Raw genomic sequence first — 16,568 nt, forward strand, 5'->3', positions numbered from 1 at the left:
CTGCGAGAGTTCACATTGGTATCTCACATGCACATCTCAGTACACATTGGCTCCAATGTAAACTCTTTCAACACCATTTTACTCTAAGACTCAGTTGAAAGGAGTATAAAGGTAAATATGTAGAATGTAAAACCTTATATGTTGTATTATTTTGTATGTATTTACATTATATATATTTGTATTTTTACTCCTTCCAAACTGAGCCTAAAAAAGTAAAAAACACTATTGCCATTGCAGCTGCAAACAGCCAAAGTTTCAAGTTGTAGACTTTGGTCTCATCTCATGGATTCCATCAGAGTTTGAAATGGCTTTATTTTTTATCTCTCTCTCTTCTTGGAACTCTCTACAGTGAGAAAAAGAAATGTATCTAGTTTATCGACGAACTTGGCAATTGGCATTGACAAATACACCAAGTCTGAACCACGGATGACCACTTTAATTAAACATCAAGAAGTCAACTTGTTTATTGCTATTCGTCTTATCCATCACTCCTAATTCTCAGGGGTGCAAGTCAGGCGGGTTGGGTTGGGTTTATGGTCAACCTGGGCCTTGGGCCTAAATCTTAAATTTGGGCTTAATGTTTGAGCTTAGACGATTAAGCCTGAGCTGAAGTCTAATTTTTCCAATCCAAGTACAGTCCACATTGTAATTTGATGCATTCGGGTTGGGCTCGGGCCTAAGTCGAGCTCACATTGGTCAATGAACCGACTCTAAAATTATACAAATACACAGATTTGTATACAAATATGTATACAAAACTAGGGATGCAAACGGATTAGATCAGACTTGAACACTGGTATATTCGAATCCAATCTGACACTATTCATGGTGGATCTGATCCGATCAAATCTAATAGGCAAGGATCTGAATTCGAATATGATCAGGAAGTCGGATCTCCGAATCTGGTTCAATCTGATTTGTTTTGTTTAAAATTAATAAATTATTAAAAGACAAATAAAATATACCAATTTAAATAAAGAAAAACAAAAAAATAAAAGTAATTTTTAATTATTTTCATCATATATATACATGTTCTTTATAAAAATAAATAAATAATATAACAAATTTACAAAGATACAATATAAATAATATATTTATAAATAAATAGCATATATGTATTATATATATTTATATAAATAAATATATAACATATATCAGATCGGATATTCTCGAGTCAGATAGGGGTGATCCAAATTCAACCAAATAGGACAAGATCGGATCATTATCCGATCTATTTGCATCCCAATGCAAAATTAACACACACACACACACACGCACACACGCACACACACACATAGTTTGATAGGGCTCAAGCCAGGTTTGGACTACCTAAGGCTAGGCCCTTGCCCCCCCCCCCCCCCCCCCCCACACCCAAAAAAAAAAAAAAAACTCGATTTCTTGGGCCTAAGCCCAACCCGTGTAAAATTTCAAGTTGGGCTAGTTAAACCCACCCAAGTTGCACCCTAATTGATTATAAGCAATTGAACAAAGGTTAAAGCCCTCCTATACCTTTAGGCCTTGTTCGTTTTTCAGTAAGTTACTTACCTGGGTAAGTTTTTCCTAGGAAACATTTACCTAGGTAAGTGCATTTACCCATGTTCTTTTATTTCTCATGTAAATAAGGCAATGACCATTTTATCCATATAAATTCATTATTAAAAGGGGCATTTTTGTTCCATTCAAGTATTGATAACTTTCCCACTATGTGGAAAAATTATTTACCCACCTAGGATATGGGTATCACTTACCCGGGAAAATAAACTTTCCTTGATCCCCACATAAACATGAAAAAATAATATGAAATTCTTGGTCAATAGAAACCAAAATCCCATTGACCAACTTTTCCCTTCTCAAAATCCAAAAAAAAAAACACCCACTTAAGAATAAATTCTATTTAATTGTAATATTCGTTATTATATTTGGTTTCCACCTTCTATAAATACTTTGAAATACTCTTTTGGTAGATATTCATGAATAAAGTACAGATTCACTTTTAGTATTCGTCATGGTCCAAAACACGCAAGGAAAGACCACCACTTACACACATTGACCGTGGAATGCCTTCTAATGCATACATTTTAAGCCTATTTGACCAATTCTAATCACCATCTTTCTTTTTTGGTATTACACACATTAACATTTTATTAAAATTGGGAAAATTTTAATTCAGTAACTTGAATTTTGGAGATCGGCTTCTATCAGGCCAAATCTGTGCCTATACCATTTTAACAGCCTTTGTAATTTTGTATTGGGAACACCTTTTTTATGAAATAAAGTACATGGAGATATTCTCACTACCCCAAAATTAAAGCCCAACTCTGAATTTTGGGGTAATGCCAAGTTAGTATCCAAACTTTTGGACATGTTTTGCAGTATTCAGACTTTTAAAAAATATGAAAATGGTCTAAAACTGTTTATGGTCATGTAAAAGGACAAGAATACCCTTCATCTATTATAATCCAATCTCTGACCTGTAACCACCTCCAAAATTGATTCTTGAATCATCTCACCACGTGGGTCCTCCAGTTTCTCGGCAATAATCTCCCATACGCCTCTCAATTATTCGATCAAATCCCCCAGTTTCTTTGGACGTTCATCATCCGTTCCATGCCCTCCATGCTCAATTTAACCAATCCATCTCCCTCTCGGTTTTGCAATAAGAAGTTAGAAACCCTTTCGAAATTTTAAATTTCCTGTGAGTTATGCCCTTTTTGACTGCCGTGAGTCTCACCGCTGGGTCTAGGTCGGGGATCTGCAAGCAGGTGTCGATTAAGCGCTTGATGTAGCTTCTGATGGACTCCCCTTCTCTTTGAACTACATTAAACATACTCTCTTGCGACCTTGGGCACTTCTTACTGGTGATGAAGTGCCAGGTAAATAATTCCACGAATTGCGCCCAACTCTTGATTGATCCTGGCGCGAGGTTCCGGTACCAAGTTTGAGCTACTCCCTTGAAGGTGGTGGAGAAAGCTACGCACATACAGGACTCGTCAGCCCCAGCTAGATGCATTTGGGACTGGAAGGAGTCCACGTGATCGTTTGGATCAAAAGATCTGCCATACTTATCTAGGGGAGGCATCTTGATGTCCTTGGGCACTAGGGTCGCCAAGAGCTTGGGAGACAGAGGGGACGACCCGAAGAGTAGAGGAGCGGTCTTTGTGGCTACTAAGCTCGCCTCGTCTTTACCTTTCATTTGTTCTTGCTGGTTCGGTCTCGCGAGCTAGCCGTTCTGAACTGAAGTTCGGCGTGCCTTGCGACACCTCCATTGTTGCTTCTTTATAGGCTCTGCATTGGTGCTGCTAACCTCGGTATGCTCTGGTACTATTCTGCCATGAGGTAGCTCCTGGTTTCTTGTGGGATTTTAGGGCTGGTTGTCACAGATGGAAGGGCCTTGCCTTGAGTTCACGGCCAGAACCTCGAATTGGTTACCTGCGAGCAATCCACCTTCTTGATGCAAACGCCGAGGAAGAATGGCCCTATTGGGTTGAGTGTCCCTAGACCTATTTCTAAGGTTGCTTTGTGAAGAAGGCGGAGTGATATGTACGTCTTTCCTCCCGCGAGATGAGACTTGGCTCTTGAGAGGATTTGGCACCTGGGAAGTCTCCTCGCCTCGGTGGGGGGGTCGAGTGATGTCCTGGTTCAGGTAAGGTCAGTTATGGTTCTGCTGAGTTATGGGGTGCCGGGGCAGAACCGACTGCTGGCTTTGTGGCAGTGGAGGGAACTGCTACTGATAGTGTTGGTAGAACATATACTACTAGTACTACTGGACCTACTGCATTTGGACCTGGATGGTCCGCACACAGTGCACCAGGTCGTCAAACTGGGATTGTACGACTCCCGGGGGAACCATAGACGGCTCAACGAAGGTCATGCCTACCACTAGAGGGAGTGGGGCGTTCACTTGTGTAGTGTTTTGTGGCATAGCCAGTGTTGGGACCCCAGCCGCATTTAGTGGTATGGTGAACTGACCAATGCACACCGAAGGAAGCCGAGGTTGCCCCTCCAGAGACATTCATCTCACTGCTCTGTCCAGCGTGACTAGAAGAGGCCATTGATTTCAGTGGAAAGTTATTGATTGTGAATAAGGCTTTTTTATCATCATCCCATAAACGACGCCAATTGATGAAGCGCGATTTGACTGCTCCCTACTAGAGGATGATCTGGCTTCCAGTCGGACGACAAACTAAATGAATCTGCAAGAAAGAATCAGAGAACCCGGGGTGGCTAACCCAACAAGGTCGTTCCGATGCTTAAGTTAGTAATCTGATGCGAGCTGAAGAGCTTTGAGAGCTTAGAGAGTTAGAGAGCTAGAGAGCTAGAGAGCAGAAAAATCACGCATACCTTGAGCCATTGGAGTTGGTGCCTTTATATATTGAAGTAGTCGTGGAGCTCACGAAAGAGCTCTGGGATATCCGGGATGTGGAGATAGCGTTCGTTCCGCTTCTGAAGGAGCAGTATATAGGTAAGGCTTATCTCGTTCCACTTCCGATTCCGACAGAGTTAGGGTAAGTCCTCATCGTGATCCCGGAAAAGTCAGGATCTGTTAGCTCATCGTGATCTCGAGAGATTTGGGATCTGTTGGAGAGACCTCCGGAGTTGGTTACACGGGAGTCAGTTACGTGGCGATTCGAGTTGTTGATTCTGAACTGATACTTTGGTCTTTTAGTTCCGAACTGGCCTGAACACCAAGGTGCCTCGATGCCAAGGTGAACCTTATACCAAGGTGAGCCTCGATGCTGAGGTGGCCTTGCACCAAGGTGAGCTTTATACCGAGGTGGCCTTGCACCGAGCTCAATTGTCACAAACTATGCTTGCCAGGCTGAGTTGTCTCCTCTTTGTCAGGTCTATGAGGAGAGACAGTTTGCAGTTTCTATTGGATTTCCCACTTGTATTCTACGATATGCGCTTACTTTGATGTTGTTCCACCCAATGGGAGCTGCACCTTATTCTGAAAAAATCTTATTGTAAATCATAGAGAAGGTTTAATCAAATCATAATATGAACCATATCTTGGATTGTAAGATTTTTTTTTGTTTTTTAGAAATTTGTCAAAAATGAGAAAGAAAACCCTCCGAAATTTTAAGTTGGTGCAGGTAAAAGACAATGAACATTAGTTCAGAATCTCACACCTCAAATGAATCAGTCTCAAGGTAGAAGATAATGAACATTGTCTTATTTTGAATGGTAGTTTTGATCTTTTCAAAAAACTTAAGTTGCACATGTCATCACGTGATTGGATAACTGACGGTTGATTAATGGCAGGGACCAACTTAACACTTTTTGAAAATTTGGGTACTGCAGTGACACATTTTAAAATCAAGATACTAACTTGTCACTACCCCAAAAGTTCAGGGTACTAAAGTGGATTTTTTCCATTAAAATTAGATACTAATTATTTATTAACCAATTACCAATAGGTCAAATCATTCAAACCAATCTCATGGATCAAGCAGTTTGGACTCACATTAGAAGACTGTTAATTTTGATTCCACGCATTTTGTTCATGTAATTAAACAAGAAGCTTAATCAAGTTGTTCATATCATAGCCTATTTTGAATGTTGATGTAACCGTTTTCGGCCACGTACCAATGTTTTGTGATGTAAAATTTTTTTGGCTAAGTACCTCATTATTTGACCTAGTGGTGACGTGCCTTGGTGATGAGCTACTTGGTAGCGAACTGCCTAGTGGCAAACTACCTTGTGGAGAACTTTCTGGTGGTGAGCTCCCTGGTGGCGAATTGCCTGGTGGCGAACTGCCTGGTGGAGAGCTACCTAGTGGCGAACTGCCTGGTGGAGAACTCCCTACTAGGCGGCTTGTGACTTAGAGAATGGTGGAGCCCCCTGGTGCAGCGCAACTTAACTGCCCTCAGCATGAGGTGGTCTTCTTTCCTTTGTAGACAGTGGGAGCTGAGGGACCTGCGAGAACTCCATCTTTTCCTCCTCTTTGTAGGTGATAGGAGCTGAGAGACCTGCGAGAACTCCATCTTTTCCTCCTCTTTGTAGGCGGCGGGAGCTAAGGGACTTGTGAGAACTGAATCAGAGGACCCAGGGGTATTTTCCCGGCAGGGGATCTCTGACGCTTAAGTTAGCACTCTGATTGTAAAGAGCTTAAAGATAATATTGGAGAAACGAGAGAGCTAGAGAGCAGGAATTACCTCCACCTTTTTTCCCTCTCCCCCCCTTTGGGGGGTGAGGTCTTTATATACCGGAGTCCTCGCGGGTTAGGTGGGTGAAAAGCCTCCAAACGGTAAGACTCATCACATCCCGTCAGAACCGGGGTACGGTGGTGAACTCCTCGAGGCCATCAGGCTGGCACTTGTGTCAGGCAGCCAGGTCGGCGCCTGGGCCAGGTTGTCAAGACAGCGCCTGCGTCAGTCGGCGGGTTAGTGTCTGGGCCAGGTTGTCAAGTCGGCGCCCGTGTCAGTCGACGGGTTAGTGTCTGGGCCAAGTCGTCAGGTAGGAGATCTTCCTACGATACACCAAACTACTCCTGTACCGAGCTTCTCTACAAGTGACGAGCTGCCTGTGGCGAGCTACCTGTGGCGAGCTGTTGCCTATGCCTGTGGCAAGCTGCCTATGGCGAGCTAGGCCATACTTAGTTGGCACAAGGTGCCACGTGTCACAATTCCACTAGAGGGCCAAATCTGCCCTCATCAATTGCCCCCCACTCCCAAGCTGAGAGTAACTCAGCGAAGGGAGTAGATTTCTCTTGGCCCGTAAGTCGATGAGCTAGTAAGTGCTTATCCAATTCCTAGTGTGGTCCGTAGGCTTTGGAAGTGACTCGTAGTCTACTCTTTTTTGACTTTGCCCGTGCTGGAGAGGCGACCGGGACTTAAGTAGTAATGTGGCCCGTAAGCTTTGCCTGTGAGGTGTCGAGCTATAATTGTGTTACATCAGATTCGTAATGTCGGTCACCCACTCCTACAAGAAGCTACTAGGAGCTCAACCTTCGGGGGCAGCACTACTAACTTTAGGTTGCCAACTCACATGAGAGCCTTGGAAGGTTCAACCGGTAAGTGCGCCTATGTAGTATGTTGGCCGCCAACTCCCGCGGAAGCCACAAAGAGCTCATCTTTGTAGGGGAGACCTTGCGGAGAGGACTGATGAGGCATTATCTGAATTGAAAGTAAGGTTGGTAGAGCTACTTAGTCCGTTAGCTCCCTGCATAGTCTTTGATTTCATAAAAAAATGTAAACTATAAAGTGATAGCTTCAATTTCTAAAGAGTGAGGACTTAGATTTGGTAGGATGAGAACTTAGCTTTTTGTAGCATGTTCCCACAGACAACGTCAATTGATGTAACCGTTTTCGGCCACGTACCAATGTTTTGTGATGTAAATTTTTTTTGGCTAAGTACCTCGTTATTCGACATAGTGGTGACGTGCCTTAGTGATGAGCTACTTGGTGGCGAATTGCCTGGGGGCAAACTACCTGGTGGCAAACTGCCTGGTGGCAAACTGCCTGGTGGTGAACTGCCTGGGGGCAAACTGCCTGGTGGCGAACTGCCTGGTGGCGAACTCCCTGGTGGCGAACTGCTTGGTGGCGAACTCCCTGGTGGCGAGCTCCCTGGTGGCGAACTGCCTGGTGGCGAACTGCCTGGTGGAGAGCTACCTAGTGGCAAACTGCCTAGTGGAGAGCTACCTGGTGGAGAACTCCCTACTAGGCGGCCTGTGACTTAGAGAATGGTGGAGCCCTCTGGTGCAGCGCAATCCGACTGCCCTCAGCATGAGGTGGTCTTCTTTCCTTTGTAGGTAGTGGGAGCTGAGGGACCTGCGAGAACTCCATCTTTTCCTCATCTTTGTAGGTGACGGGAGCTAAGGGACATGCGAGAACTCCATCTTTTCATCGTCTTTGTAGGCAGCGGGAGCTGAGGGACCTGCGAGAACTCCATTTTTTCCTCCTCTTTATATGCGGTGGGAGCTAAGGGACTTGCGAGAACTAAATCAGAGGACCCAGGGGTATTTTCCCAGCGGGGGCTCTCCGACGCTTAAGCTAGCACTCTAATTGTAGAAATGCTTTGAAGATAATATTGGAGAAATGAGAGAGCTAGAGAGCAGGGATTACCTCCACCTTTTTTCCCTCTCCCCCCCCCCTTTAGGGGGTGAGGTTTTTATATACCGGAGTCCTTGCGGGTTAGGTGGGTGAAAAGCCTCCAAACGGTAAGACTCGTCACATCCCATCAGAATCGGGGTACAGTGGTGAATTTCTCGAGGTCGTCAGGCTGGCGCTTGTGTCAGGCAGCCAGGTCGGCGCCTGGGCCAGATTGTCAGGGCGTCGCCTGCGTTAGTTGGTGGGTCGGTGTCTAGGCCAGGTTGTCAGGTCGGCGCCCGTGTCAGTCGGCGGGTCGGTGTCTGAGCTAGGTTGTCAAGTCAGCAGGTTAGTGTCTGGGCTAGGTTGCCAGGTAGGAGATCTTCCTGCGATATGCCAAACTACTCCTGTACCGAGCTTCTCTACAAGTGACGAGCTGCCTAGGGCGAGCTGCCTGTGGCGAGCTGCTTATGGCAAGCCCTGGCACTTGCCTGTGGCGAGTTGCCTATGGCGAGCTGCTTGTGGCGAGCTGCCTATGGCGAGCTGCCTGTGGCGAGCTGCCTATGGCGAGCTGCCTGTGGCGAGCTGCCTGTGGCAGGCTACCTATGGCAAGCTACTGCCTATGCCTGTGGAAAGCTGCCTATGCCTGTGGCGAGCTGCCTATGACAAGCTGCCTATGGTGAGATAGGCCATACTTAGTTGGCATGAGGTGCCATGTGTTACAATTCCACTTGAGGGCCAAATCTACCCTCATCAAATGTAAACACTGTTAAATGTTAATGGCCTTTAAAAGTCTATTTTGCATATCATATAATTGATATTTCGATTTATCTAAATTCAATTTGATTACATCAAATCTCAAATTCAAAATAGGAATTTTTGATACCGTTGACCCCTATAAATACACATATTCAACCTTTAAGGCTGGTTTTAAAACTAACGAAAAGAAAGGGATTTTAATATTTTATACATTTGCGGAATTCAATATATAACCTTATTAAATCAAGAGCATTTACTAATTTGATGCCATGAGTTTTTGGGATCACAAACTACAATTGAAGGAAGAAATCATGGTCTCTCTCTCTCTGTTATTAGGTTTGGAGAGACGTGGAGTAACCATGCATCTCAATTACTAGGTCATCGATCGGCTAATAGCCTAACCTCCTTAAAATTCGGTTTAATTAATTATGAGTTTTCAGTACAAGATTTGATGAGAATAACTACGATTTATAAGAGAAGCTCTATGATGCCGGAAAGAATTATAAATAATAATGATGTAAATGGATCACAATCAGTTGATCAACAACTCCACAAGCATGGAGCATGAACCCACCTTCAGCTTTAAGTATGCATACTTCAATAATTTTTTCTAAGTATTTTGAAGGACGACTATGAGATTCAAAAAGCACATTAATTAGTGCACCCCATAACCATAACAATAGTTGGGACATCCCCTCTTCAAATTAAAGCTAAGTATGTGACAATTTCGTGCACTTGTCCCTCAATGACAAGTACAATTAAAAGATGTTTTCAATGGCCGGGACAAAACTGTGATGTGCCTAGTGTTGCTTTGTTATTGGCACAAAACTCTCCCTCACTTTAGGTGGTGTTTGGGCTATCAATGCACAGAGTTTTGATCCGGTTCAACCCCATCCAATATGAATATATCACAGATAACCAGCTGGATCCAATCTGATGTGAATGGGATAAAAAGAATCTGGTCTCAATCCAATCCCAAGTAGTTGATTTGACACCTAGATGATGTGATATAAAGCAGCTGGCTTATTAAGAAGCTAGTTCAAACAAGGTAAAACAATTGACAAGGAAATTATTCATACTCAATTTGAGAGGGATACAAATATTCGTATGTTCAGTGCAAAACCTTGTATACAATTCACATTTATATTTCACACTTGCATTTAGGTTTATGCACATGGGAGCATTTGAAGAAGCATCAAAATTTACATATTTTTTTTGAATCCAAAATGTATTCCTACTTATCATATATGGTACCTCTATTTGATGAGCATTGAATTTCGATTCTCTCTTACATGGACATAAATAATAGAAAACAAACATGCACTAGAATACTAGAGATTTACCCACCCATAAGTAAGTCTCTTAAAAAAAGAATTGATGTGGTCTAATAAAATATTATAATCTAGAAAAATAAACACAAGAAAAGATACTGATTTTATGGTTTATGGTTTAACCTGTTGTCTATGGGTGTCAATGGACCGGTTTGGATTGGATAGACTAAAAAGACACAATGGATTGGACCAATTTGGTTCAAAATATTTATTAGATTGGATTGGACTTGGTCGGTCCATAATAAATTTATATTGGATTTGATTGGATTAAGCCAATGTCTGGTCCATTGATATTAGATAAGAATATAGGTGTTAATGGATCGGATTTGAGGGGCAATTGATGGGGGTGATTTGGCCCGACCTCGCAGTACGGGTACACGTGCGCGTGACTTTGCTCAAATAGTGACTCAACATGATAGCACAACAGACGTGACCACAACTCAGAGGGAAGGTCCCACTGAGTTCAGCTCGGCAACTGGGCGGATAAACCACTCGCCGGAAGCCGCCTCACTCGCACCTCCTCTCTGGGGTTAAGGCACTTCGGGGCGCCCTAACCTCTCTTGAGGCCCGAGCTCATCTCAATGGACCTCGGGCCACTCCCAGACAGGAACACGCTGATCCATCTCTAGACACCCCGAGGCATGGACACCTTGGGTCAACCAGGTTGGCATAACTTGCTACGGGCAGCTCGTCACTCAAGAGACAACCCGACTCAAGGTAATTCGCAGAAGGGCAGCTCGGCATACCGCAGGAAGGCTTCCTGCTCGACCGTCGTACCTGACAAATATGTGGACAGCAGACATGTCCCTCGTCAGAAAGCGCCGCACCTGTCACCTTCAGAAAGGTGTCTCGCACCTGATAGGCACGTGCCCTGCAATGATGGCCCCGCGCGTCCCACCTCAGCCTTGCCAGTAACTGTTGTGGCAAACTGGCTGTGGCGGTTATACTTGCCTTGTCAGAAGCAGAGGGCCTGAAGCAATAGAATTTAGTTATAAGGGGCTTATTCTCAAGGAACAAGTTATCTTCGAATCACCTGCACAATCTTCACTCTTAGCCTTCATTTTCCCTTTGCTTCTTGCATGAAATACTGACTTAATCATCGGAGTGTTCCCGTCGGGCAAACCCCCAGAAGTTCTTCTTTTTCCCTCTCGTTCTAGGTGCCTCTCAGGAGCCACGTGAGTGCCAGCTAGGAGTGACCGGATCACACTACATCAGAAACCAATCTAAATTAAAATGAATTTAAACAAATTGGACAGTTTAAACATTGAATTGGACTGATCCAAAATGATCCAAATTATTCACTGGATTGGATTGGACCTGGTCTATTTGTAATGGAGTCACATTGGTGTGGATCCAGTCCAATCGACACCCCTACCTATGAGAAATAATAAATAATTCAATGTGATTTACAATCAAAATTAGAACCTTGTTACACTCATTTTTCCCTATCTTTCTCAAAATTGAATATCCTTTCCAAGAGGCAAAACTCTGTCAGCAAGGGTGCCTCACTTTCTCTCCAAAAGAGACATTTCTTTCTTCTTCTAAAAGACATTCACATAAAAAGGGCAAAAAGGAAACTTATTGTCTTATGCAAAACACACATCTATACAAAGGAATGTCCTCCTTTCTAAGGAGACAAAACCTTACATTAAATCACAACTCAATCCAACAATTGTAACAAACAAGGACGATCTCAACAGATGTTAAGCACCATCTCTATCTCTATCTTTTTTTTTTCTCTTCTTCCCAAAATGGTGAATTCTCCCCTCTGTTGCTTCCAAGTTCCAAAAACCTTTATTGAACAGAGAAATTGTGTTTCTGAGACTATGATCATGTGATAAAATGTGAGACCCTTCAATAAAATGTGAACACACCAATATTTCAAAGAAAAGACTAGTGTTTGATTTAAAACACCGGCTTGTTTATATTTCATTTTGGGGCCACATGCAACCACAATCATAGGAAACCTCTTCTCTTAAATAGGAATCTTGGAATTAACATCCAATTCCAGCACTTTCTTGCGATCAACCAATAAAAGTGGGGGATACATTGGCAATTACAATTAAGTGCTGCAATTATGATCAAAACAATATGCAAATTTGACTATATATTTTTCCAAGGGTTCGGCTATGATGTCAGTAAGATTTGATACCGGAAAAAACTTATAATCAATTAACCGACGTCATAAAAGTAGTAAACATGGCTTATTATCAAATTCACGAGAGGGGTGTGATTGGTCAAAACCTTTTCGGTATCATATATTTTCCCTTTTCTAAATACATTCTCAATTGTACTAAAATTAGTAAAGTTTTGAAAAAAAAAAAAAAAAAACTGATGCAATGATTTAAAAACGAATTCACATCTCAGCATGCATTGAGAACATCTCCCATACTATCACTGGGAGATGTTCCCAATACACAATTGGAATGTGATGTGGAATGTTTTTGGACGCATTCTATGGGGGCAGATTTGAACTCTTTGAAAACTACTCTATTTGCTAGAAATTTATTCTATTGACTTGACAATGTTATTTTCATATACCTATGGATGTTAGATAGAAATTAACCCACTAAGAAAATGCTTGCCAAATATGCATGATTTTGTTTTTGGAAAAAGCAATTGTCACATTAGAAAAACAGGGCAAACACCCCCTAAACCTTGACAAGATAGTGGTTGCATCTTCAAAATTTTGGGCCCATTTAGGAGGGCAGAGCTGAAGATAAGCTTTGATTCAGTTAAATATCCATTTGGGAGGTCTGAAATATAGTGGCTCCTAGTTTTCGAAGGTAGGTCTTACAGGGACGGCCTACAAGCCATAACCCGGAGACACCAATTTGGCTGCCAGTCGGTTATTTGAAGGACCGTTTGCTTTGACCTCTTTGAATAGTTTATCCTTGTGCTTGAAAGCAATTGAACTTTTTTTTTTTTTTTTTTTTTTTTTGGGGGGGGGGGGGGGGTAAGCAAAGCAACTGAACTAGCTTATCCAAATCTTCAGCTCATTGCTTCCTTGGCTAGTTCAGAGACTTTGTTTCGACTACTTAAATAGCATAATCTATGTTTAGCGACAATTCAGTGCTTGGTCATTCTTCATGCTCTTATGAGTAAAACAGGGAAAAAAGCAGAAATGGTAGAAGTCTATTGAACTTATTTTTTTTGCTTTAATTGATCAAATAATGTTATTTTGATTGTTTAGAACGATTTTGTTATACTCTTTTCCACAGCGTTTGCAAAAGAACTTGGATAAAAAAAAAAAAAAAAAGAACAGGTCAGAGTTTTCAGAGAAGAAGATGAAGAGAAAATCTTGACAATGGTGTTTTCTTTTTTTTAGTTGAAACCCGCTTGAATAAAAAAATGTCTTTGGGAAGAAGAAAAGAAACACATTGACGTGGAGGAGGTTATCTGATCTTGCAAAACAAAGAGGCTTCATTGTAAGGATGAGCTGGTTGCGTTTATTAAAAAGCAATTCTTCCGTTGCCGGGACTGGAACCCGGGTCTCTCGGGTGAGAGCCGAGTATCCACTACAACGGAAAGTTAATTATTTAATTCGAATTTTACAACGAATCGGCTCTCACATCTCTATTAGTCTCAAATTCTCAATCCACAAACAGCAGTCGACACTTAACACCTCGGGCTCACTCTCATTCTCAGAATCTCTCATTTTTCTCAATCATTCCCCTAAATCTCTCTCATCTCTTTTATCTTTGAGATTCTTCCCCCAATCTCTTCGATCTCTCTGAGTCTCACTCTATGCTCTCTTCTCTCGAACTAGCGAAAGAAGAACAGAAAAGGGATGACTCAGACGAGCCAAAAAACACATGCAAAAAGGAATGAAGGACCAATTGGACCGGCTTGATTCTCACCACTGTGCTCTATATCTCTGTATCTCTTAGGTAAGCTTTGAGTCTTTGACATAACTTATTTTGTATTTCTTTTTAGTTTCAACAATCTAAAAAACCCAGAAGACTTGATCAATTTTCAATAGATTCATTGTTGGTTAATGGATGCATAGGTTTTTCTTTTTTGATTTTGTTCGGGTGGTTGCTAAGTTGGCCCAAGGCGCCACATGGCTGACTTTGTGGCTGCCATCTTAGAGCCCCATCGGCATCATTACCCAAAACTGCATGAAGGACGGGTGTGGCTAGGAAGGAGTGTTCCACACAAACAAGGAAACAAACTCCATTGAAGAAGAGGGAACCCCCTGAAGACCTTGGCGGGCAACCTCATCCCAACAAACCTAAAAGCCCTATCCAACCAAAACATTGACGTCCAACTATAAATAGGCATGCCACGCTCAAGATAAGGGACTTTTTGTACTCAAGGCTCAATCAAACACCCTTTTTGCATTCACCTCGGTCTCAACCAACCCACATACCTCAATTCGTCTTGACCAATCTCTTTGCCACTCACTAACTTGAGCGTTGGAGTACCTATCCAGGGAATAACTTCCCGGGCCTCTGACTCTTCCTGTGATTGAAGACTTCAATGTGCAGTTTCATCAATCCACCTCGGCTTCATCTAGTTGGCAGGACTATCTGACTGTAGCCTTAGTTCGGAACACTTTGGATTGGATAGCATCATATTGGCATCGCCTATGGGAACTATACAAAAATTTGATTCCCTAACCTCCTAACCGTGCACCAAACGCAATTATGCCAAAGAACGCATCCGACCACTTAGTAGCTTGCTCCCTATCTCGGGGATCCCATTCATTCCATACGTCTCCACCTCGAGAACCTTAGCCTCAAGCCACAGTCAATCCCGCTCAGTTCCAGACCATGCAATAGTAGGCCAATTGTATCCTAGCCATGATGGAGACATTGGGTTAGCCAGCTAAAGCTCCCCTGGCCCCTCGCCCTGTCTTTTAGGCGCCTATGACTGCTAATCCTCTAATCGAAGACCCCAAATGGCACTACGTGGGCTGAAGAAGAGCCTAGTCATCATTGTGAAAGTTCGATTCCCAAGCACGGCTCCGCACCCACAATGCCCATAGCAGATCCCACCACTTCGTCAATAGGATCCCAACAAAAGAATGGCTCGGTCGAGGCATGCACCGATCCCCACTCTTGATAGCCGAATCCATCTCGGTACGAGACCGACGAGCAATCCCTAAACTAGAATAGCCCATGAATGTAGCCCTAGCTGACAGGGATGTCAAGATCAGAGATTTACAAAAATGGTTAGCCGAATTGCAATGCACCCCAGTATATCATAGCATGGCTTCTCCGACTGCCCGACCAACAAAGCAACACCACGGCCAGCAGTTCGCAAAGGAACCAATCTTCGTCCAAGAGATCATCGACAAGCTCCCCCCAACCGGATGGTGACCCCCTCAATTCGAGAAGTACGATGGAACCTCAGACCCTAACAATCACATTGAAAGATTCAAGGAAATAATGACACTGCACAGCTCATCCAAGGGTCTCATGTGCAAGGCCTTCGTCGCCACCCTGCACGAAGTTGCTAGAACCTGGTATGCCTCCCTTCCACCACGGTCCATTTCCTCTTGGGCATAGTTGGAAACATAGTTCCCGACACAGTTCACCACCAGCCAAAGGCACTAGAAGACTTCGACCAATCTCATGTAAGTGTACCAAAGAAATGAGAGACCTCAAGAAAGTACTTGGCGAGGTTTAATGCTGAGGCCCTCTAGGTCCAAGCTCCAGACCAATCGGTGGTTGTAACGACCATCATAAGTAGGCTATGCTCCTCAATGTTTTAGCTTCTCGCTGCAAAAAAATCCTCCACCCAACCTAGTTGCGCTTATGAAGCACACACAAAAATACATGAATGCCAAGGAAGCCCAAGCACTAAGCAGGAGTGAAGAGGACCAACACAATTGGAAGTGGAAAGACCACGATGATTGGAGGTTGGATTGAGATAGCAAGAGGCAGGACCATTGGCCTGACCATAGAACAAGAACTCCACCACCGATGTATTATAACTTCACTTCGCTCAATGCACCGCGGGCCGAGATATTGATGCAAATTCATAACTGTAGCTTCGTCAGGTGGCCTGAAAAGATGAAAATCCAGGGCAACAAGAGAGATCGAGACAAGTACAATGAATTCCATCGGGACCACGACCACGAGACTGAAAGTTGCCATGACCTCTGCCACCACTTGGAAGACCTCGTTCGACGCGGATACCTCTATGGGTTCATCGACATCAAATAACATAAGCCTAGAGAAGAGCCACGCCACGCCAACGCGCCCCTAGCCCGAGCTTCCCCTGTCAGGGTCATCACCGTCGTCTTGGGTGGGAGTGCTTCCGAGACAAAGAACAACTAGGCATGGAGGGCCCACACCAAGGAGTTGAGAACTTAGAATAGCATTGTACAAACCGTTGACAACAACTTGTGTCGAGCTTTAACGACAACTGGATAGCATTATACAAACTCAAAATAAATAAAAGAATTTTCTTTGAAGCATGAACTAGCAAACGCCTACACAAA

Source organism: Nelumbo lutea, chromosome 4 (genome assembly GCF_056320005.1).
Source record: "Nelumbo lutea isolate HS-2025 chromosome 4, American lotus-T2T, whole genome shotgun sequence".
NCBI lineage: Eukaryota > Viridiplantae > Streptophyta > Magnoliopsida > Proteales > Nelumbonaceae > Nelumbo > Nelumbo lutea.